At 42.3% G+C, this 24,543-nt stretch overlaps 1 protein-coding gene across 2 annotated transcripts in view; it reads right to left on the reverse strand.

Moving 5' to 3' along the window:
• LOC137416355 (forkhead box protein F1-A) overlaps nt 1-24,543 on the reverse strand; it is a 79,083-nt gene that overhangs the window by 39,446 nt on the left and 15,094 nt on the right. The gene's annotated exons all lie outside the window — the stretch shown is intronic.

The raw sequence follows: 24,543 nt of genomic DNA on the forward strand, positions 1-24,543 counted from the left end.
CTGAAGCTGGAAGTACCTTTTGAACTGTAAAAAAAAAAAAAAAACACAAAATCTGGGGTGGAAGGAACAGAAAACAGCATACAAAACTGGAACAGTACTCGACAGAGCATATACCTCCGCCAGGCTGAACACTTTATGTTTTGTATCCCACTGATAAGCCAGATCTGGATCCGGATCTGAACCAAAATCGAATCCGTTTGTTCTTACCACCTATCCAAATCATTCACCAAGTTTTGTCAGACAAACAGAGAGCCAAACAAACATGGGCTACTAGCTTCCTAGTTGCTGTAAATATGAACATCTCAACACTATACTACAAGACAATATAACGTTCAATCAAAGGTACAGCATAGGTCACTACCGTTACTTCTGTTAAACCTCCCTATTGTAACTTGGAAAAACACAGAACTTCCTGAGAATAAGCTTAGATGGGATAAACCTAAGATAAACCATCAAACTCTTCATAGGTGTGTGAAGTGCAGGCTGATTGGGAAGGGCAATCAGGGCACTGTACTCCCTCCAACTCAGCTTTGGGGGAGGGGAGTAAACTTGTTTGCCCCCCAACTTTTGTCAACCACCGCTCAGTTTAAATACTGCCTGTTTTATGTTGGCTATCTTTCAATTTTCCCAATCACTACCAGTCTCCACTACCTCTCCCTTTTGCACCCAGCAACCTTCCCCTCCCCCAGAAGGATATCTTTCCGATGACTGACTTAACAGGTAATAGCAAAAGATAAAAACACAACTTAATGTCACCTTAATGTTTCAGTGGGTGAAATGCAGTTGCCTACATACACTATGACAAAACACCATGGCAGTATCTTCACAGCACCAAATGTATAGGTTAGTGTATAACATTAGCACACCACCATATTAGCTCTTGTACAATGAGATCAATGTGGTGCCGGATACAAACACCCCAAATTAAGTTAGGGCAGCAGATTACAAACTGCACTTACACTGACAGACCACTGTGAATATGATTCTATAAGAGCGAGCATGGGTAGTGTTAACGCAGTAAAATGTACATTTGTATTTCCATTGATCTAAGGCTTAAATAAGAACTTGTACACATGTCAGGTGCAAGGGCAGAGACATTAGTAGACATCAGTGTACCTTTACCTGAAAGGACATTGGTTGACAATGAACAAACAGATTGTATTTTGGATTTGCACATGGGATATTGGCATGATAGGCGAGGGGTTCAAATGGGTACACAAACTGAACAACCCAATACATTTGTATACCGTTTTACCCCTCTGTTAAACTAATTTACAAAGCGCTGTAAAATTCAAAGTAAACTATTGTACAACCTCATTCGTCGACTCGTGTATGTGCAGAGTGAAATGTGGATGCTCCATGCAGTTTACCTTTACAGAGAACATACTATATGGTCTGCTGCCGTGCATTGAGCGTGACCTATCCTAACTTTAGAGTTTAGACCATAGCCAAAGTTTTTGGAAAGTTTCTTTATTTTCTGCTTCAATGACTGCCGACATTGTACTTAACGTCTTTGTTGATCTTATCTTTACCTATAACTTGCTTACAACACCATCAGCAGACATCTGATGTATGCAATAAAGTTTAATGCTAGCAACTTTAAAGTCTGCTAACAATATCTTTACTGGCAATCACAATTTGGAGCCTTCACCATATAAGGCTATTGCTGAAAGTTAAGGAGTTACATGAAACCATTTACTCAACCAACTACTAATCTTTCTTTAGATGATATCCACCTTGCCCAAAACTACCTCATTTATCACAAGGGGGGCTTCATCGACTTTATATCGAAGCATTGCTGCATTATGAGTTAATTTCTTTAGTCGGAAGGTGTGACACCTGCAGAATGAATGAATGAATGAATGATCGTTTTAAGGCCATTTTCCCCGCTAGAGCGGGGGTTAGCCTTGCGGGCCCCATGACAATCATGGTTCCCTGTTTGAGGCAATGTTTTTACGGCCGGATGCCCTTCCTGACGCCAACCCTTAGTCACCTCTTACGATGCGCAGGGATACGGTGTACCTATTCTAAATCGGGGTACTCACCGTGATCATTCATCCCAGCAAGCAGGTACTCAATTTGCCGACCTCGGAAGGATGACAGGCTGAGTCAACCCCCTGGCGTTAATTCAGCGATCGACCGGGATTCGAACCCTGGATCCTAGGATCCCAAGCCGGCACCCTAACCACTAAGCCTAAGCCAACACCGCTGCAGAAATGGAGTAAAAAATATTTGTTCGATATGATGAAAGCTTCATGATACTAAAGAAATGTTCAAGGTGTTAAAAGGTGGATCATTTGCTGGGACATTAAAGAGCGTTACAAGTGTTGATGGAAGACCATCAATGGACATTTTGAAGTTGAGAGAATCTATAATCACCAAAACTGGGATAACTGCAGAGCGGTTCACTTGATTTTTGATTCCCTTGGGCCTTGATTGCTCAGAGTGATGGGGTTTCAGTTATATCAGTTCTTTGCGATGAAGTGGCAACCTGAGTTATGGAAACATTCACGACTTGGCATGAGCACCTTGGTCTGCCTACCTACTTGAATTCCTGCTTTCTTATCATCTTCTATGAGCCTCGATCTTGTATACAAAAAAATAAACAAAAAAGCTTTTCTTTTATTTCAATTAAGCCTTAACCATACACTGGTGTCAATATACAACATTTTAAAAGTATTGGTGCAAATAACGTGATTATTGGGATGCTTTTACTAACTTATTTTTATACCGTCCTTGCGGCGGAGATGCGCTGTGCATCAAAAACTCAATTTCTCACTCCCCGTGTACTGCTCTTACACCTCCCAAACCCCAAGAGTACCTCTGGTTGCAACTTTCCCTCTGCTACGACCTCCTGTTTCTCTATATGTTGTACCATACTCCCAGCAGTAATGACTCCATGTACATCTCTCTCTCTCAGACGACATGGTCCAACTTTGATTCACTCGTCCCAAATCTCTCTTCCTCATATGTGGTGACTTCAATTTTATCACCATGCTAATTGGCTGGGTGTTGGTACCTCCCTCACAAGCCACGGCACTTCCGCAAAGGATTTCTGTGACTCCATGGGACTGACTCAATCCGTGAATTTTCCCACCCAGATTTCTCCCAATGACAAATTTTCCCTCTGCCCCGATTGGCTCATTTGATCATGTTCTTGTGAAGGCCAACTTCTGGCCATTCTCAGAAAATAGCCTCAGTGCCAGCAAATCGAACAGTTCACTTAGGTAAACTGGAAGGGACTGTAAGCAGCCAACACACTGCAGGACTGTTTTCCCATATCTACCGTCCCTGATATTAATTCAGCCTGGGATTTCTTCCACAGAAACCTGCTTTCTCTGACGCATAGATTCATCCCATTTCATCTTCAGTTATCTTACCCATCCTCCCGCTCTTGGTAGGATGAATCCTGTGGTGAGGCAGTTCCTTTAAAACAACTTGCATTCTCTATCTGGAAGACAAATCCAACTGTAGGCAACCTCAGGCCATTCCACAAAGCCTGCAACAAGTGTGAGACTACTCTCAAGAGAGCCAGAAAACAACATCTGTCCAATCTCAATAATGAACTTTGAAACTTGTCTCCCTCTAAAACCTGGTGGTGCCTTGTCAAGTCGGTCTCTGGTGTATGCTCCCCTTCCATATGGCACCACAGCCAACTTCGCTCGTGGGAAGACTGAATGGCCCAATTCTGTGTTTGCTCCAAAATATTGTGTCCTAACCCCTCACTCTCTGTACCCATCATATAATGTGTGAATATAACCCACACATATGTGTGAGTTGGTTCGGTGACAAGAACAAGCCGATTAGATTTTGTTTCAGGTCCAAATCCTGAACCGGCCTATCAGTGGATACAAAACGTAAACTGTGAAGGTACGCTCTCTACTAGCTTGGGATGCAGAGGCCTGCCTGTGAAACATCAATCAAACAATTTAGAGTCATGTTGGGAATCAAACCTAGGCTAGACAGCTCAAAGGTAAGTGCACTGGTTGCATGTGCATCACCCTGTTATGACAGCTTCAGGTTGTTTTTCACTGGCAGGGTAATTCATCAATATGTGTGCCGTCCCTCGGATGGACCATAAACGAGTGTCCTGTCTGGCAGCATTAGTTGGTGGACGTTAAAGATCCCATGATATCCTTCGTGAAGAGTAGGCGAGCCATCACCGGCAGTCTGAAGAAACTACAATTTCCTGCTCTCACCGACAGTGGCCCAGCTGCACCCCCGGCAAAAGAGGTTACCCACAGCCATGTGCTGAATATGTAAGAAGGTTAATCTAAAGCAATGCATAAGTTCTTCTTCTTTTATCAGCAATTTGTTACAAAACTTTATGCTCCTTTAAAAGGGTATGAATGAATGAATGAATGAATGATCGTTTTAAGGCCATTTTCCCCGCTAGAGTGGGGGTTAGCCTTGCGGGCCCCATGACAATCATGGTTCCCAATTTGAGGCAATGTTTTTATGGCCGGATGCCCTTCCTGACGCCAACCCTTGGTCACGCTCTTTTACATGCGCAGGGATACGGTCCTTTAAAAGGGTATAAAATGTAGTTTAATGCAATTTAAAAATTAACCGTTTCATGAGACAATTAATGGCCCGAGCAAGTAATTTATAATTAAAAGTTTTAATTTCCCATCCGGAAAAAAATACTAACATAATGTAACAAAACCCCTCTGAACAATGATGATTTGTCCTTTGATATTGAAATTACATGAACTTGAAAATATGCATGGAATAAAATTCAAATGAAAACATAAATCAGTAAAGAACTTGCAGTTAATGTGCATTTTCAAGCTTCAAAATAATAATTTGTTACACTGAACATTTGCATTAAAAAACTGCACACTCTCTCCTCTTCTCTCATGACCATTGCAAACGATGTTTTTGTATAACTGACACGTCACCAATTAACCTCTTTCACCCTCACTTTGCTTTTATAGCGCTGTTTGGAGGTTTGCTTCTCATCAACCCTTGCCCTGTGAATCCCAATAGGCACAACCCCTGTTGTCCCTCCCGACCTCCCCGCACATCCCCCTACTGCCCTCATTAACACCCCCCACCACCACCACCACAATACACATTTGAAAGTCGTAATTAGAATAAGAAGTAGTACTGAAACTACTAAGTAGCTTAAATGGGCTGACAGGATGGTCTAGACTCTAGAGGGATGTAACCTCCTCTAAGCTGTCTTGCCTGGGTTTGAATCTTGACACCAACTATAACAGGCAGGGCGATTCATCAATGTGTATTCTGTTCCTCGGATGGACGATAAATGGGTGCCCTGTCTGTCGGAATTAGTTGGTGGACGTTAAAGGTTCTATGGTGTCCTTTGCGAAGAGTTGGCGATCTATCGCCAGCATCCTGGACAAATTGCAAATTCCTGCCCTAACCAGCAGAGGGCAGCAGCGGCACAGCTGAACCCATAGCCAATGATTCCACACTCAGAGCATTGTGCTGCATACGAAAGAAGGGGAAAGAGGTTAAATTCTAAGGATCACATAACTGTGGGGCTTTTAATGAGCTAAAATAAAAATGTTATTTTGGAAAAATAAATCAAGGTTGCAAAACTGGGCAACACAAGGGAGAAGTACATACAATAAAAAGATTAATTAACAAGTACAGATACATTCAAAGTACACCGCCCCCATGCCAAATAAATAAACATCCTCCAGCGCGGCATTACAGGGGATCCTTCGACACCCGGTGATACCGCCATGCAGCACAAAGACACAGTATTGAGAGGGAGAGGTGTACAATACTTGATTGATGAATTGCCTGATTAAAATCGATAAACAGAAATCGAAAAATAATTTATTCATCAATTGGCTAATAGCAAACCTCAACGACCAGTGTTTCATATGAAGATGTAACTTTTTGAAAGTTAATTAAATGAGTCATTATTCGAGAAAATTAAATAATTAATTGATTAATTGACTAATCAGTAAATAATCGATTAATTGATTAATCAATACATCAAAAATATCCTTTATAGCCACATCACTTGGTCACTGTCATGTCTGAATTTCAGCTTCCTAGCACAAAAGGTGCCTGAGATATAGGTCAGATGAGAAATAAAATAACTAAGTGATTAATAATGAAAATAAATAAATAATAATCGTAAAAGAATTTAATTAGCAATCAATTGGCTAATAGAATACCTAAACCACCACCATTTCATCCATATCTGTCATTGTTTAAAAAAAAATTAACTTAGTCATGAATCGAATAATTAAATAATGAATTGATTAATTGATTAATCAATAAATCAAAATATCCTTTGTAATCACATCACTTGGTCATTGTCGTGTCCAAATATCAGCTTCCTAGCTCAAAAGGTTCGTGAGATAATGCCCAGAAGATAAAGGAAATAAATCAGTACTTAATGAATCGATAATAATTAAGTAACTCATCAATTAATTGATTAATCAAAGAAAATATATATACCGTTTTTCTCAAAGCACTTTCTCACTATTGTGCTGAAATTTCAGCTTCCCAGCTCAAAGGATGGCTGAGATATCGCCCGGACAAACAAACAAGAAAACAAACAACCTGAGTGAAAACGGAGTCCTCCCTTTCAGTGCTCGTCATCGCCGGGCCCCCTTCGGTGCCCGGCGATGACGTCATGCAGCGTCTGGAGATGGAATAGGAAAGGAGCGGTGTACAATAGCTTCCAGCAATAAAACAAAAGTCAATGTAGTATGAACATACTGATTTACAAAGATCAAGGGTAAACCTAACCAAGGACGTTTTAAGCAATGATGAAACAATCGAAGTGGCATTATAAATGATGTCTGCCATTGTTAGTACAATTCTAACAATATCATTGTTAGTACATTGTTAGTACCATGTTAGTACAATTAAAGTGAAACTTGGAACACGTGTTTCTTTTTCTGGGTAATGGCTGTGGATAATATCATCTTTAAGAGAGCGTTTGCTGTACGTATGTGTGTATATACACGTTTCAGGAAGTATATGCATGTGAAATATGTTATTTCTGTATCATTTATATTATTACCTCAAGAACCTCTTTAGGTATTTGAACTTCACATATTGGCATCATGATCCAGGAGGTATACTCCCTCACCAGACGGCATGCCAAGTTCACTTTCTGGGAGGAATGCACACCACGCTGATGACGCCCAGGGAGGCAGAAACGTGTCCGTGGATTGACTCATTTCCCCATATGGTGGGCTGATATATCCTGCCAAAAGAGGCTGCTAAACCTATGTAGGTAGACTGGTTGATGCTGTGTTTATCAGTGTAGTAGCTGACACTACATTGGGCAGTGAAAAGTTCTGTGCTTTTTCACAGACTGTAACTGAATCAGATTGGCCATTTAATGTTAAGAGGAGTTATAAGTATACAGTGTTGTATACAGTATACAGTATACAGTATACAGTATAAGTATACACTGCTGTGCAAAAGTCTTTGACATTTTGCAATTTTCTACTCTTATGCATATGGAAATTGAAACGTTGTGTTCAATGCAAATACGCCTTTATGTAAAATAAAATCTTACAAACAATTAGAGAGGCACTCCGTTAAGCACATACGTCTGCCAGGCTGAACAGTTTACGTTTTGTATCCCACTGATAGGCCGGATCTGCATCTGGACCTGAACCAAAATCTAATCGGCTTGTTCTTGTCACCTACCCAACTCATCCACCAAGTTTTGTCATCCGTCCACAACTTTTTGAAAAATCATACAACATAGAGTTTTTGGCCCTATCCCTCTATTATGAAGAATCACTTAAAAAATTAAAATATATCTCGTATCCAGATGCAGATCTTCACCAAAATTAAATCCATTCGGTCTTGTCACACACCCAAGCTGTCCACCAAGTTTCATCCGAATCCGTCCATAACTTTTTGACATATCTTGTACAAAGTCAAACAAATGGACAGACAGGGGTGAAAATACCTTCGGTGGTGGAGATAACCAGATTTATACACAATATACCTTGTTATAAACGAACAGCGAGTATGTCCATCCTTATCCTTCAAAGCTGTTCAAATTCTTATTTGGATATATTCAAATAATTTTGATATAAACTCTGGTGGAATGGTGTTCCACGCTTCTTTCAAGACCAGCCAAAGATAATCTAAGCTGCCGGGATTATTTTTTTACTTTTTCTTTCTCCAAATGGTCCCATACAGCTTCAATGATATTGAGATCTGGGCTTTGAGAGGACCATTCCATGCGTTGAACGACTCCAGTTTCCTCTTTCTTTTGCAAATAAGTTTTCATTTTTTTTTCTTGAAGTCCTCCCTAAACAAAGCTGAAAGCCACTATATTATTCCAGCTGAGTGTTTTAGATCATCATCTTGTCGTAAGATGAAGGTTAGACCAATAATAAGTCTTGCACCATTGGGATAGATAGCATTGTGGATTAAAATTTGTGTGTTGCTGCAGTCAATATACCATCAATGTCAGCAATTTCCCAACACCACTTGATAAGATGCCCCCCAAACTGGAACTGAACCTCCACCATGCTTAACGTTTTGGCTTCAACCAAGGATCTTTATAAGTTTCAGTTTTTCTTTGTCTTTGTCTCACATATATGAATGAATGAATGATCGTTTATAAGGCCATTTTCCCCACTGGAGCGGGGGTTAGCCTTGCGGGCCCCATGACAATCAAGGTTCCCTGTTTGAGGCAATGTTTTTATGGCCGGATGCCCTTCCTAGACGCCAACCCTTGGTCGCCTCTTACGATGCGCAGGGATACAGTGTGCCTATTCTAGGTCGGGGTACACACAGTGATCATTCATCCCAGCAAGCTGGTGCTCAATTTGCCGACCTCGGAAGGATGACAGGCTGAGTCAACCCCCCTGGCGTTAATTCAGCAATCGATCTGGATTCGAACCCAGGATCCTAGGATCCCAAGCCGGCACCCTAAACGCTAAGCCAACACCAGGCTTTGTCTCACATACTGTCTTCGAATAAATCCAAATAACTGATACTTTGACTAGTCTGTCCAAAGCACCTTTGACCATTGTTCCATCAGCCAATTTCTGTGTTCTTGTGCATATTTTAACTTTTTACCTCCGCCACCAACTGTGGATGGAGGTTATGTTTTCACCCCGTCTGTCTGTTTGTTTGTCTATGAACAAGATATCTCAAAACGTTGTGGACGGATTCAGATGAAACTTGGTGTGTGATAAGGACGAATAGATTATATTTTGGTGAAGATTTGAATCCGGATCAGAGAATTTAAAGTGATTCTTCACCATTGAGTGATAGGGCAAAAACCGATATACAGCATGATATCTCAAAAGGTTGTGGACGGATTCGGAAGAAACGTGGTGGACAGTTGGGTGTGTGACAAGGACGAATCGATTCGATTCTGGTGAAGATCTGAATATGGATTCGGATATGATAATTATTTAATTTTTAAGTGATTCTTCACCATTGAGAGATAGGGCCAAAAGCCATATAAAATATAATATTTTAAAAGGTTATGCACGAGTTATGACTAAACTTGGGGGATGAGTTGGTTAGGTGACAATAACAAGCCGATTCGATTTTGGTTCAGGTCTGAATCAAGATCCGTCCTATTAGTGGGTTACAAAACAAACTGTTCAGCCTGGCGTAGGTACGCGCTCTACCGAGTGCTGTTCTAGTTAGTCTTGATCCCCTTTCTTAACAGAGATTTTCTTAATGGAACACATCCTTTAGGTCCTGATTTCAAAAGTGACCTTCGTACTGTTGATGGATGGACGATGACACCTGAGCCTTCAACCAGTTCTTTTTCAATGGAATGCTTGCCTTCTTTCTATTCCTTCAGGATATTATCTTCAACTTTGCTCATCCTTGTTGAACAGCTTTTTGGGTCTTCCAGTCCTGGGTTTGTCAAAAACAGATGATGTTTCTCTATACTTGTTGTGTGTGCTTTAGATACCACACCTTGAAAGTGGTAATACAAACTGTTTCACTCAATGTTTCTCCTTCAATTCTACAGCTATTAGGCGATTGCACAAGCTCTGCCTTGTTAGCATAAGTAGACTCCGCCTTATTAGTAACAGTTGCAGAAGCTCCGCTTTATTAGTAGGGTTTGACCAGTTCACTCCAGAAAGGAGCTTCTGCTCCACGCTGGCGAGGGCCAACGAGCCAGAAACACGTGTCCGTGGATGTTCCCTCTCCGGAATATACTGGTCTGTAAAATTGAAAATTAAATCCTCTTCCTAGTATTGGCTGCAGTACAATTCCACTGAGATGTGGAGGGCTGAAGCTCTGCTAAGGTCATGCCTAATAGTCAGGTTCACTATGTTTTTTCGTTCAAAATCATGGTAGATTAGCAAACCTATACATTTTTGGAAACGTTATTACATGGAAAATCAGAAAATCAATGTTTACATTTGCCAATTCCGACCAATTCGACCAATCGACCAATTCCATTCGACCAATTCGACCATTCGACCATTCGACCAATTGCTTCGATCGACCATTCGACCATTCGACCAATTCGATTGATTCGATTCGATTCGATTTATCGAATTCGATTCGATCGACCATTCGACCAATTCGATTTGCCAATCAATTTGACCGACCTTTGCTTGTGTGGAACGGACTGTGAAAACGATGCGGACTATATTGTCGGATACGACACACAGGACAGTGATGACGAACTCTAAATGGCATATTCTGTAATCGTGTATGTTTGATGCCATTGACTGCCTGTGTATATTTTGTCATTGACTGCCTGTGTAGATGTGAAGTTATACTGACTGCATGTGTATATATGATTTTGCTGACTGCCTGTGTATGTTTGGTGATATGAATTATTGTGACACATTTTGATGTTATTAACTGCCTGTACAAAATGATAACATGTATTTGATAATGCAACTTATCGCGAATATAAAGACAGTATTTTGCAATTCAAAACCTTTGATTCGTGTCTTACCATTCCCCATAGCACTAATTTGATACTTTCATTGGATTCCCTGTCCCTGAAAATATAGGTTTAGTATATTTTTAAAAGTTTTTAGGGTAATTTGAGGCAGAAATAGAACAAAATATGTATTTTACAGTGGCCATTTTGAAAATCCAAAATGGCCACCATACAGGTATCTCTCCAAATGTAAACATTGATTTTTAGTTTCCTTATGCTATAACCTTTCCAAAAATGTATAGGTTTGCTAATCTACCATGATTTTGAACGAAATATAATTTATTGACATAGTGAACCTGATTATAATAGACTGAGCCTATGCAACTGTTTAGCCAGAAGAGCCTTGGAAAAAAAAAAAACACACACACACACAATAGATTGGTATCCCATGCTATCTACTATATAAGAGAGCTGTTGGTCTGTCTGTGTGTGTGTGTCTGTCTGTGTGTCGCCATTTTTCTCAGGGATGGCTGAACGGATCTTCGTCAAACTTTCAGAACTTCATCAGTGAGTGCCTGGGAGTGTTTTAGGCCAAAAAAAAAAATTAAAAAAAAATCGTTTTTCTCTTCCCCCTCCCTCCCCACACTTAACCCCTCCCCTCCCCATCCCCCCTCCCTCCCGCTCTCCCCTCCCTCCCCCCCTTTCGCTCTCCCTCCCCTCCCCCTCTCTACCCCCCTGCCCCCCCTTTCTCTTTCCCTCTCTACCCCCCTTCCCTCCCTCCCCCCTTTCTCTTTCCCTCTCCTCCCCCTCTCTACCTCCCCTTCCCCCCCTGCCCCCTTCTCCCTCATCTCTAACCCCCCTTCCCCCACCCTTCCCCCTCTCCCTTCCCCTCCCCTCCCCCCTCCCCCACCCGGCAACGCCGGGTACTTCTGCTAGTCTTATATATAAATAAAATATATACAAACACGCATTCATAAATTATGGCCATACTAGTTGGGCTCACAAATGCAAGAAAGTTGACTATGTAATATCCCAATTGAAAGAGCCACAGTGACATGTAAATTAATATTGTATAGTGCATGAGCCTTCTGGAGTTTGCAAAATATGAAAGTGGTTCCAGGTATGCGTCTGTTTGACTAATATGTGCATACACAATTGATGTGAAAACAAGGAGATTCCAGGGATAGGATTTGAATCAGTCTTGGCACAACTTGGAGCCGCACGTGCGGGGGCGTCGGATTCGGGAGCATCACGGGTCAAGACAACACGGGTGAAGCATGTTGAGAGCTGAATGCCGGTACAAAAATGTACTTATCTGCCAATATTTGATCAACCACCGATTCATTATTCCACAGTGTGGAAATCTCAAGCAATAATCATTTGCTCGGAAAGGTGACTTCGTGACCTTCAAACATGTGCCATTTCCAGGACGATGTTTTCCTGCCAAGAACACATCTTTCTCCTTATTTCCCACCCATCTTAAGATTGATGGTTTGTTTCTCGGAAGGATCGTTTGGGGTTAGAGCTTGTTAATGTTACTTTTGGCAAACTGGCTGGTCGAGGACAAGGCAGTGCATGAACTTCTGCTTTCCTTTATGTTCGTGAGTCAGTGACAATGAGTGTCTACCAATACTGTAGTTCAATTTATGTGTTTCTTGTTTCCATCATTCCCTTACAAAAACATTGCAGAATGACTGAAAAACCAGTGTAGATATTTTGCCCAGCAAAAGCAACAACAACAGGCATTTTAAGGCCATTTTCCCTGCAAGAGCGTGGGTTAGCCTTGCGGTCCCCATGACAATCTTCTACATTTTGCCCTATTTTCTGCATCTCTCCTTGTTAACCCCCTTGCCCGCATTTCTTCTTCGACCATCTTTAGCCAAGTCTTTCTCGGTCTTCCCCGTCCTCTACTTCCTTCTACATTCATTTCCATCACTCTTCTCAACCAGTCACTTTCATCCTTCCTCAACACATGACCAAACCATCTCAACCTGTTCCTCTTCACAGCATCAATCACAGGCTCTATTCCCATCATCTTTCGCAATTCATCATTTGTCTGTTGGATCTTCTGCTTTTTTGCAGATATTTTGCTCAGCACCTGTATATAAATGGAAAGGTACTTGTTATCAACAGCACACAAATACAGCTTCGGCCCTCTTGCACGACGACAGTGCGACATATGCACATACGTTGTAGGATCTATTCATTGATCTATTCATATGCACATTGATCTATTCATCCAAAAAGCCAGGTCTATGTCTTATTCACATTGAGCAATTCCATTTTTGAATTCTTTCCAACTATGCACATTTATGCATCACCTGCTTTATACTCTTCCCATGACTCAGTTTCCAACTTTTCTTGGTATAAAAGGAGATAAATGGTTGGGGTTTGGAGTGGAGAGTGGAGAATGCTGAGCAAGGCTACATAAGGAGAGATGAACGTTCATGTGAGGAGCCAAGGGAGTCTTGAATGCACACTGGGGCTTGTTCACGAGCCTCCCCCGCGCGGCCAGGCTCTGCGAGCTCTGGCTCGTTTCACTCTCTGGGATGCATTGACGGCCTTTACATTATTTCATTGTACTGTCACCCATGTGCACACATCGCCCATTTGATACATAATGTGGGACACGGAACATTGTCAGCCATTTTCTGAAATCTTTATGAAAATGTGGAAACTTTTCGACATTTCTTAAGTTTACAAAAATCACTTTAACAATAGTTGCTACCATCGTAAGTCCCAATAGTATCCATTAAAATGAATCTTTTGTTATCAAAGTTTCATTCAACAACTGTAGCAAAAAACTTTATTCTGTTTAAATATCACATTCCAGGTTACTATGCAATGCCATATTGTATTTACATATTTGTATAATAGTTGTGATTTGATTGGCCTATTGACTAATGTTATGTTTTTTAAGACGTTTGGTGTAAAACCTTCACATTGAAAATACATAGGCCATTCAATAAGTTATAGCGACGAGATACTCTCAAGATTACAAGAAATACCAACGTCGTTCTCTTTTTCAACACATCAGTTTTTGATGTTGACAGGTTAGCTTAGAGGTATGTGTACTCACCTCGAAGCTGTCTAGACGGTTAGAATTTCAAGCCAGCTATAAATCCACACACACACACGGACACACACCTTATTCTATCATTGATGCGTGTGGACTATTTTATGTTGTTTGATGAGTTTGAACACCCCATGTAAAGATACCCTCAAGTCTGTACAGATATGCTGCAGTTAAATTGACACTTGATTTGAGTTAATCATGCAGCAACGAGTGTAAAGTTTTTACCATATTTGTGACTTTACAATAATAATCAATACGTATTGTGAATGAATTAAGGCTGGTAGGATAACCTAGAGGTATGTACACTTACCTTTGAGCTGTCTAGCCTGGGTTCAAATCTCAACTCGTCTATAAACTGTCATCCTGGTGTGTTGCATGCAGGGTGATGCATCAATGTGTCTGCCGTCCATTATGAGGATGTTACGTCAGAGGACCTGTCTGCTGGGACTGGTTGTTGGTGAACGTTAAATATCCCATGGTGTCTTTTGCGGAGAGCAGGTGAGTTATTGGTGGTACCATGAACAAATGACAAGTTCCTGCACCATCAGCTGAGTATCCTTCCTGCATCGGGGTGTTAACCTGTTCAGGATTGCGACGAACTTATCCAGGTTTCTCCAACTAGTTATGATACATGCAGGGCTCTGCAAAGAGGATGGGTCTCTAATTATGAGAATTATTATTTGAATGAATTACACTATTCATCTTGAGACCACCTTGTATAAAACAATTACATTTTGGAATTACATACATGTACCCATGTATTGTCACATATTCTTACTTGGAAGAGTACCCATCCCAAGTGATGGGAAAAGCTAGCAAAAGCATCTCCCTCCTCTCTCTCCCTCACCTTCTCCCCCTTCCCCACTTCTCTCTCCTCGCCCCCCCCCCCCATACTCTACTGTCCCTTCCTCACTGCCCTCTCCTCGCCCCCCCCCCCCCCACTCTACTGTCCCTTCCTCACTGCCCTCTCCTCGCCCCTCCCCCCACTCGACTGTCCCTTCCTCACTGCTCTCTCCTCGCCCCCCCACCCCCCATACTCGACTGTCCTTTCCTCACTGCCCTCTCTCCACCACTCCCTACTCTCCCTCCTCTGTCTCCTCCACTCCTTTCCCTCTCCCAATCTCCTTTCTTTCCCATCTGCACTGCTCCCCTCACTCCCCCACTCCCTGTCTCTCCTACTCCCTGTCTCCCCCACTCCCTGTTCCTCCTACTCCTTGTCTCCCCCACTCCCTGTCCCTCCTACTCCCTGTCTCCCCCACTCCCTGTCCCTCCTACTCCCTGTCTCTCCCACTCCCTGTCCCTCCTACTCCCTGTCTCCCCCACTCCCTGTCCCTCCTACTCCCTGTCTCCCCCACTCCCTGTCCCTCCTACTCCTCGTCTCCCCCACTCCCTGTCTCCCCCACTCCCTGTCTCCCCCACTCCCTGTCTCCCCCACTCCCTGTCTCCCCCACTCCCTGTCTCCCCCACTCCCTGTCTCCCCCCACTCCCTGTATCTCCTACTCCCCTGTCTGCCCCACTCCCTGTGTGCCCCACTCCCCTGTCTGCCCCACTCCCCTGTCTGCCCCACTCCCCTGTCTGCCCCACTCCCTGTCTGCCCCACTCCCTGTCTGCCCCACTCCCTGTTTGCCCCACTCCCTGTCTGCCCCACTCCCTGTCTGCCCCACTCCCTGTCTCCCCGACTAACTCGCCCACCCCTCCCCCACCACCTCTCCCTCCCATCACATCTCGCTCCCTCCCCCACTCCCCTCTCCCCCACCACCCCTCGCTATATGTCCGTGTCTATTCTTTTTAAACGGCTTTAATTTCCTTTTCAGTTTTTTTTTTGCTTTTTCTATTCAGTTTGGAATTTTTATTTGATATCTGATGTACCACTCATGACTGAGTGTCTGTGCCACCAAAGCAGCTTTCTGAGCAAGGGGTATACTGGGTGGTTTGCCATTGCCTTCCCATCAGTAGTTGTGGCAGGAATTTGTAATTTGTTCAGGGTGCCGGTGATAGCTCGCCCACTCTTCGTGAAGGACACATGGGGATCTTTAATGTCCACTAACTAATGTCGCAAGACGGGACGCCAGTTTAATGTCCATCGGAGGGACGGCACACATTGATGATTTAACCGGTCTGTGAAACACCGGGATCATAGTTCGGAGCTCGGTCGGGATTTTATCCCAGGCTGGACAGCTTAGAGGAGAGCGTGGGTACCTCGAAGGTAATCCTGTCTCAAAGCACTGTAAATAATCAAACTGTGATTCCATGTTGTATCGGTATGCATTACTAATTTACTACAAGTTAAAATTTAATAATAAAAGTAGAATCTGAATCCAAAAATATCACGACCGATGTCCCGGGACGGTGTAAAGTAAATTCAGACGTACAATAATTACCTTTAAAAGAGTAAAAAAAAGAAAGAAGAGTTTTGGAGCCATTTTCCCTCATGTCTCGCGGAGCCTATTTTTTATTATTTAATTTTCAAATCGCTTTTTCTCATTACCTTTGCCACCACAGGTGGATGGAGGGTATGTTTTCATCCCTGTCTGTTTGTCTTTCCGTTTGTTTGTTTGTGAACAAAATATCTCGAAAATTTGTGAACGGATTCGGACGAAACTTGGTGGATCGGTCGGGTGTCTTACAAGGACGATGCGATTCGATTTTGGTGAAGATCTGAATGTGTATTCGGATATGAGAATTATTTAATTTCTCAAGTGATTCTTCACCATTGAGTGATATGGCCAAAATGATATATAGCAGGACATCTCAAAACGTTGTGGACGGATTTGGACGAAACTTGGTGGAGAGGTTGTGTGTGTGAAAAGGACTAATCAGAATCATTGGATCATTGGATCGTTCAGAATCATTGGAATCTCCCGCGATGAAGCTAACTCCGAGGGCCTTTCACTCACTCACCGCAGTCAGGTTGGTGGTCTTTCCGTCTTCTACCGACTCCTCTCAGGCCTTGCCCCCCCAGCTCTCTCTGGGCTCTGTCCCCCAAATATTCCTACAGGTTGCACAAGATCTGCCTGCAACCCTCTTATGGTTAAACTGCCAAAATCAAGACTCTCTGCTCACCTTCACTCCTTCATCCCTCTTTTCTCCCGCCTCTGGAACAAACTCCCTCATTCTCTTCAATCCCACTCCTCCCTCCAGGTCTTTTAAACAGCTGTTCACCACCATCTCTTATCCTCCCCCATCCAAAACCTTGATCTTTTCTACCCCCGCTAATTTCACCCCAATTCCACTTTTTTGAAATACCAACTTCTTTCTTGGAAGTCCTTGGTGTCCTTGTGTTTTATACTTCTCCCACCCACACCTTCCCACACCTCCTCCCCCCAAGCCCTGTCCCTCCCACACATCTCCCGATGTCCCTGCTCTCAAATGTTGTGTTTGTGTGCTTCCCCTTCTCTCCCCATATTGTCTACCACTCCCTCTTTTTATATATTTTGTTTGTCTGTTTGATTTGTTTGTGTGATAAATGTTAGCTCTTTCACGAGCCTCGATTCTGTATACAAAAAAAAAAAAAAAAAATCGTTTCGATTTTGGTGAAGATCTGAATATGGATTTAGCTACAATAATTATTTAATTTCCAAGTGATTTTTCACCATTGAGAGATCGGGCTAAAACCGATATATAACATGATATTTCAAAAAGTTATGGACGAGTTATGAATAAACTTGGTGGATGAGTTGGTTAGGTGACAAGAACAAGCAGATTAGATTTTGGTTCAGGTCCGAATCCAGATCCGGCCTATCAGTGGGATACAAAACATAAACTGTTCAACCTGGCGGAGGTATGTGCTCTACTGAGTGTCTTTCTAGTTTTATTGTGATTTCACTTTAGATTGTGACATAATTATTTAGGCCATAGGTTCTGATCATGAAATATGGAATCAAATTTCGAATATCAGCTTTTTAAAAGCCTATATGATACATTATTCACTCCTGCCACAGCATTTTCAAAGAAATCAAACTTGTTTGGCAAACCGCAGCCATTCGCGTAAGTGTTGCATGCGATTTACACATGCGCAGACATGGAAACTCGTATTTAATTAACTGATGCACATGCACTCGCTCAGGCTCGCCCCTGCATTTGTTTAGTAGAATATAATGCTGATGCAACAGTATAGTAGAATAGTAGATCCATCCACATAGACCTGCAGTTTCATCTGTATTTCTGATATTGTTTCATGCACATTTTATTGGGAATAATCTTACTATAATTCACCAAATGTCTGTCTGTCCGTTTGAATGTACCGCAAAAACGGCTCAACCGATCGCAACGATATTTTGGGTGGGTATTCCTGGGAACCCTGGGAGTAAAATAGGCTATATTGTTTTTCCAATTTTTCCAAGTTTTCCAATTTTCCAGGTTTTCCAAACACGACGGAATAATATTTACCGATATGAACAGTGATGTGGCTTTTATTGAAATTCTACAAATACAGTTTAGATTTTGATGACAATTATGAACCTGCCGCTAATGCGGAAGTGGACAGATTACGGCAATGTGCGGGTTTGATAATATTCAAATACAACCGTCATTCAATCATAATGTTAAATCATTAAACGTTAATCGTGTTAATCGTTTTGTTAAAGTAACAATTGATGATTGGAATTGAGTGAATACAATTACGATTTTGAATTCGTAATTGTGTTCACCCAACCGTATGGAACTTCACATCAGGATTTAAATATTTGTTTGACACGAATGTTGTTAAAAGTTTATTTTTTATATTAATGCTATTTCATTTGTGATTGGAGTTATGCTGTTTGGAATGAAAAAGGAGATATCGAGTTCAAGTGAATGACGAAATGCCGTGACGGTTTCTACTTTCTAAACGTAAATTCGTGGATCACCATATGCAGATTCGCCATTGACTGGGTATGGAACAAACGTACCCGTTTGTTTGCCAAAGGGTACGTTTTACATGGAAGTCCTTCACGAACTTGCTGTCCATCACTGACGTGCGACTGAAGGTGCCACAGGAATGTGGAATTTATTGGTTTCATGCTTTAGCATTCGATGTTTCTGCATTGTCTGTTTGCTTCTGGCCTCCCACCCGTGCGTAGCACGGGTACCTCAATAGTCTTACTATAATTCACCAAATGTCCATCTGTCCGTTCCCAGGTACCGCAAAAAATGGCTGAACCGATCGCAACGATATTTTGGGGTGCGGGGGGGGGGGGAGGGGGGGGGTAATCCTGAGACCCCATGGAGTAAAATAGGCTATATTGTTTTTCCAATTTTTCCAATTTTCCAATTTTCCAGTTTTTCCAAACACGATGGACTAATATGTACTGATATGAACAGTGATGTGGCTTTTATTGAAAATCTACAAATACTGTTTACTCTAGTAGCTCATGGTGGTTGAGTATGCACTTTATTGTACAGACCTAAACTCTTCAGGAATCCACTAATTGAAGGTCCAGGAACAATATTTGGTTGGTAACACATTTGCCACTGACGGCGAAATAGCTGAAATGGCCATACCCCTTTTTGGGCCACGCCCCCTTTTTTGCCGTGACTGTATCTACAGAACCGTTGGACCTAGGAGGTTGCCCGACCACTCAAAATTTGCGCAATGGCCACATTATGGGGTGTCAGTAATACATTTTCATATCCAAAAGTCAATGGTTTTTAAGATAATTGCCAAAAACCGATTTCAACATGTTACGAACTACAATTGTATGATACCACCAAGGCCACAACATTATATGACACTTATACCTTTTGCATCATCCTATTTTGGAATTTACTTATTTGGATTTCTACACTTTTCGCCTTTACTACAGCCACAAAACGTGACACATTTAATGTTCCTGTCTCTGCAAGTGCACGTTTTGGTACTCATACATGCTCTTGGGCATTTGCATGGAGGAGGCAGGTCATCGGGCCTGCACGATACTGGCAGTATCACTGGTGTTATGCCAACGTCCGTTGCTTCATACCCATACTGGAGTGGATCTGGTTTGGTGACGGCAGGAGTTGGGGCTTGCAACCACATCTTACACTGAAGAAATGCTCGCTTTATGTGTTCTCGTAGCGTTGATGAACAGCACACAAGCTGGTTGAAGTCCAGTTCTTTCTTGGAGTTGTGGTACTGCTCCCATCGATATTCATCGAAAGTGGAACAGTCGGTCTTCTTTAATCCAGACACAAGGAACTTTTCAGCATTGCTTGTTATCTGTGGTGACAGTTCTTCTACACCAAACCCTTCCAGTAGGGAGAGATCGATGGATGCTTTCAGGCCAGACAGCTTTGGACCCACCTTGCTGGTACTGTCGCAACCGCTGAGAGCATGAATGGCTGGGAGACACGACACCAAACCGTTGTCCAGTTGATCAACCAACATGTGGACTGGTACAGTTTTCTTTGTTTTCCGGTTACCAAGCTTCACGTACAGCTTTTGTAGTTGCCAGGTTGTGTTGAAGTGGAAGATGAGGTTGACAAAGACATCTGTGTCAGGCGAGTCGACCAAGACTGATTGAACCCCGTGTTTCACAACACCATCATTAATATGGAACATGATTCTGTCGTCGGCTTCTTCTTGGTTGCTTGAGAGCTCTGCGATCTGTGTTTCAGTGCCAGCTAACAGTTTCCTGCATTCACCCCCATATACTCCTCCAAAGAATATTTCCTTGTCCGACTCGACATTCTGCAGCATCCACTTGAAGACATACTCCTGCAACCGAACTTTGTTCAACATTGAGCTCCAGAACATATCAAGATCGACAGGGAGTTTCTGATTGTCAGACCCAATGGTGATTGTGATTTGTTCTGAGGAACTTCGCTGTGCCCGTTCCATTTGCTTGATTGATGATTTTTGATAAACATCAAAAATAATGTCTATTCTTGTGGACACGGAGCCTGTAGCAAGAATCCTGTTGGAAAGACTCTCAGCCAATTCCCCGAATGTGTGAAGGCCCATCTTTTTCATCGGTAGTTTACGCACAAGTGCCATGAAGTCCACTATTGTCATCTGAGCGTCACTCTTTACATTCCTCGTCTCCTGTGGAAGGCGACTGACAAGTTCCCTGGCTAAGGAGGCTTTATCGGGCTTCTTCAATTTGATGCCATCTTTACATTCAGTGGTGAGGAACTGGGATGTGCTGGTCAATTCATACTTCAGGAGTTCTAGCATGCTGTACCCTCTTTCTCTAGCATAGTCAATGTACCTAACCGTTTCCGCTGCATCCTTTTTCGCCATCGATTTCTTCGCTGTGAACGGAGTAGAAGTACGTTTCACGAAAACAGTCTTGCGGTTGGTAGGGATTGTATCATGTAGGTGCTTCTCCTTATCCTGAAATCTGGTCTCAACAAACTCTTCATAACTCTTCTCACCAATTTCCAGGCATTCAAGTAATCCGTCGACAACCTCCTGGGGAATGTCAGCTCCAGTAGAGATGTTCTGAAGTCTGATTCCAGCGTCGAACGGATTGTTGATGGATTTTATGTAATCCAGAAGGGCCTTTGCACGAACATGGCCAATCTTCGTAGAACTTGGATTGAACTCATGGTGTAGGCTCAGCTCACTGTCATCTTTGTCTCCCAAGTTGCACCATTCCAGCAGCTGTGCCACATGAAGATCTTTCTCATGCTTTAGGAGATTCCATAAGGCTACTGCTTCTTTCTGTCTGGTCATCCCAATGATACCTCCAGCAACCTTGGCGGGTTTATTGTAACACTTCTCGAGTGCCATGTCAAATCCTACTGCACTGCCTTGTCGGGTAGTGTGGTACATCACCCATCCACCATCTGTAAAGCATCTGTAGATACCCGGGAACTTCCTTTGTAGGTCCAGGCAATCTTCAAGGAACAGCGTACCCCATCTGCTATAGTTTGTCCGGCCAAACCCGAAGAACAAAGGCATGCACCTCCGCACAGCTGAAACGAAAAGATGCCAATCGCCTTGCCGAATAGAGTGTGTAAGATCTCTCAGGATAGGATACAGCTCATCCAGAAACAAGCTCCAGTACCTCACATTCTCATTACAGGCCGTTTCTTTCCATTCGGTGAAATACTTCTTCAAGTCTGCATGTAAGATCTTGCTTTCTTCCCAAATCTCTCTGAACTCTGTATGGTCACTATCTAAAGCCTGCTGCATCTTAGTTTCCATGGTCTCTATTTGCTGGTCTAATTCACAACTAGTACTGTCCTGGTCAGGTTGAAACTTCTCAAACATAAGAACTGTCATCACCTCTGATACAAGACTCATTCCCTCCTTGCCTTTGCAATAGTGACCTCCAGTCATGACACTATTCTCTACAACGAGCTTGCCAAAGGCTTCAGTCTCAATCAAAGCCAGATCAATACCGATACAGCCTAAAAACTTCCCAAGGCAAGCGATGACAATCTTCTCCATGTGAAAAGGTCCCATTCCAAGGAATATGTTACCAAACTGATCTGGCTTCAACAGCTGGATTGCAGGCTCAACGACAAAACACCCATGACCGGAATTTCTAGCCATGTCTAGACTCTAGTCTAGACTCTAGACTAAATTCTAGTCTAGACTCTAGTCTAGACTCTAGTCTTGACTCTAGTCTAGACTCTAGTCTAGTCTAGACTCTTCAGGAATCAAGTAATTGAACAATAGGAACAGGAACAGGAACAATTACGAATAATATTGTAGTTCGTAACATGTTGAAATCGGTTTTTGGCAATTATCTTAAAAACCATTGACTTTTGGATATGAAAATGTATTACTGACCCCCCATAATGTGGCCATTGCGCAAATTTTGAGTGGTCGGGCAACCTCCTAGGTCCAACGGTTCTGTAGATACAGTCACGGCAAAAAAGGGGGCGTGGCCCAAAAAGGGGTGTGGCCATTTCAGCTATTTCGCCGTCAGTGGCAAATGTGTTACCAACCAAATATTGTTCCTGGACCTTCAATTAGTGGATTCCTGAAGAGTTTAGGTCTGTACAATAAAGTGCATACTCAACCACCATGAGCTACTCTAGTAGTTTAGATTTTGATGAGAATTATGAACCTGCCACGAATGCCCTATGATGCCAATACAACCGTCATTTAAAACAGTATTTTGTTAAAGTATCAATTGATGATTGGAATTGAGTGAATACAATTACGATTTTGAATTCGTAATTGTGTTCACCCAACCGTGCAGAACTTCACATCAGGATTTAAATATTTGTTTATGTCACGAATGTTGGTAAAAGTTTATTTTTTATATTAATGCTATTTAATTTGTGGTTGGAGTTATGCTGTTTGGAATGAAAAAAGAGATATCGAGTTCAAGTGAATGATGGAATGCCGTGATTGTTTCTACTTTCTAAACGTGAAATTTGCGGATCGCCATATGCAGATTCGCCATTGACTGGGTATGGAACAAACGTACCCGTTTGTTTGCGAATGGGTACGTTTTTCATGGAAGTCCTTCACTAACTTGCTGTCCATGTCTGACATGCGACTGAAGGTGCTACAGGAATGGTTTATTGGTTTTGGTTTCAAATTTATTGGTTTGGTAAATTTGGTAAATTTGGTAAAACCAAATTTATTGGTTTCATGCTTTTGCATTCGCCGTTTCTGCATTGTCTGTTTGCTTCTGGCCGCCCACCCGTGCATAGCACGGGTACCTCACTGGTATATAAAATACATGTACGAACCAAAGTACTTCAACATATGATTTACGCATGACAATTGATCCACAATTTATCACATTATACTATTTACAAAACCATTCATAATTCTTACCTCTCCGCCACAAAAAACAACAACAACCAAACACCACCATCATTTTACGCATTGCCATTGCCATAGCCAAAGCGTCAAAGTAGGAATGACACCCCCAATCCTTTTACCGATTGTCATTATGACATATTTTAACATTTTTGTTACAGGTGACTGTGCGGTAATAGTAACAAGTTTATGAAGATGTCTATATGGGAGGAATTTGTTCATTTGTAGTGTGGGTTGGTGTAATTGTGTATTTTAATGGTACTGAGATTGAGAAAGAAAAAGGTCAAAAGATGTTGTTAAGGCAATCCGTAAAAAGAGTGTGGTGTTGTATTATGGTGTCACTCCTCCCTTGTTTTTTTTTTTGTTATTCCCCCCAAATATGCTTTTTCAAAAATGATATATATACAGTGCGTATCAAAAAAAAGGTAATCCGAATTCAAGGGGTTAATATGCAAAGGTTATTAATTTTGACAATTTACATGTGGTTTACTAATTAAGAGGAGATCCTCAGCTTTCCATAGATACCTTCCATGCATCATTGCTGTCACAAATGACCGAGTACATGTTCATTGAAAATGACAAGTTCAAATCGCATTTTTACATGTTTGGCTAATCGATGCAAGTCAGGATAATTGGTGCAAAATGAACGTCAGATGTGAACTTTTCTCAGGAATGATTGGCCTTTATGCACCCACACATTCAACATGTCCACCTCCCCTTTCAACAAAAAGCTCACAGCGGCGGAGCATGCCCTGAACTGCTCGTCTCACCATAGCCGGGTCATTGCGCAAAGCATCCACTTCATGTCGAATACGGCCCTGCAATTCGTCAAGATCACGGGGAGGAGTTACGAACACCTTGTTCTTTAAATGTCCCCAAAGGAAATAATCACGGTGTGAGGTCAGGTGATCTTGGCGGCCATTCCACTGCATGGTTGAGGGCGATGACTCG

Source organism: Myxine glutinosa, chromosome 9 (assembly GCF_964187855.1).
Source record: "Myxine glutinosa chromosome 9, kmMyxGlut1.1, whole genome shotgun sequence".
Lineage (NCBI taxonomy): Eukaryota > Metazoa > Chordata > Myxini > Myxiniformes > Myxinidae > Myxine > Myxine glutinosa.